Here is a 1790-nt window from a genome sequence, read left to right as displayed (position 1 = left end):
ATCAGGAAAGTTGAAAGATCGCTTTCTCTAGTTGTTATCAATCGGTTTGTCTTTGAGTAAAAACTTTAAACCTATCCAAACAAACATCCCCGTACTGAAGTGCTGCATATTCCTAAATTCCTCGCTAAATTTCTGGAAGTAATTTGTGTTTTTGATACAGCTGCAGTCCGCTTTATCGACTCCTTCATAGAAATCTGGCTGCTTCACAGTCCTATCACATTCCTTGATATATTAGAAACATTATCCCAAGGTCACGTGTAAGATGGGAAATAATGTTAAGGGTAATTCATTCCACAAGATAATGTTGTCAAGTAGACTTGTCGTTTTATATTCCGATAGCTTATACAACGTAGAAACATATATATGTTGAATTCAGTTTCATTTTTTTAAGACTTACGTCGGAGCATTAATTCAAGGTAGTGCTATTATTATTTTAAAAGTGAGGTAGCTTTTCCCTATGGCCCCGCAAAAATTCAACTTTCGCATTTTAAGTTTGTTTCACCTTTCATAGTTGGTCTTAGCGATTCGACATTCGAGATTCTGCATTCGAGTTTCGCTTTGCGACAATATGTACCAAGCATACCCCGGGCATTTGACTCCTTTTCCTGCCGGGCCGCGGAGGGAATTTGATCATCTTAGTCTTCCCGGGGCCGGGGCATTTGATGACCACTCATAGTGGGTGGGGAATGAATGAGTTGCCAGTTATCGGATCCCCGTTTATACGCAGAGGGTTCTGGGATCGCCAGGGGGCAAACATTGGAAGTCGCTATAAGAAAATGTATGGCGGAAACTTATGTCGACGTCCAAAAAATGATTTTAGAGAGAGATCAACGCTTTTTTCGACACAGATTTTATATAATAATCCGAAATCGATTTGGGCAATGTTGATACATGGCAAATGTAAGTTTTTGTTTGAATAACCGTAAAATATGAGATAAAATTTACTCGGGTTAACCTTGCTCGCGTGAGTATCCGTAAGGTTTATTGCTGTTTATTGTGAAATTAACATCTCGTCATGGTCTCGAAATATTACAAAATTAGGTACAAATCTGAAGGAAATAACACATTAAATCCCTTTTAGTTGTGTTTACGTGTGTCTAGGCTGTTTTCTTATTAGTTACGTCTTGCGTAAACGAATTATGGCTTCTGGAAATATACCTCCTCAATGGAGAGAAGTCGTTGTCAGAGGAAATGGAAATTCTTTTTACAGAGCTATTGCTCTTTGGAGGGATGAAATGAGCGATGAGAAACATGAGGAAATCCATAGGTTAAGATCTTGTTTGATTGAGAAAAATCCAACAGTTTTCGAGCCGATACAATTTTCTACAAACTCTGTAAGAATCCAATCACTTTAATGTAGTAAGATGATTCTGCTCAAGTAAATCATTTCAATCTCCTTCTGCCTCGAGGCAGGTGTTTTAATGATCCTCTTCCATAGAATACAGCAGTCTCAGTTTCGATGGATTTAGATAACACTGGGAATTCATTTCTGATATGCCCCAGCTGTTACATGTAAGTATGATCGTGGGTGTACTAAAACCTCAAAGACCTGCTCCAATGATAATGCTACAGAGAACTACTATATGAAAATGTCGCTCTTTTATTGGACGAAGTCATAGTGGAGCTTGACAAGTTTGCTTAGATCCAGTGACTTTACATGTAGATGGTAGTTTGACAGAAGAAAAGGTTTGTTTACTATGTAGAAAGTTGGTGTGGGACATTCAGAGGTTCTGTAATCTCGTACAAAATTATTTCAACAGACCTTTGTACTCATAGAAACCTTGAATAGG

Source organism: Montipora capricornis, chromosome 3 (assembly GCF_036669925.1).
Source record: "Montipora capricornis isolate CH-2021 chromosome 3, ASM3666992v2, whole genome shotgun sequence".
NCBI classification, from domain to species: domain Eukaryota; kingdom Metazoa; phylum Cnidaria; class Anthozoa; order Scleractinia; family Acroporidae; genus Montipora; species Montipora capricornis.
Note: the sequence above shows the minus strand (reverse complement) of the source record.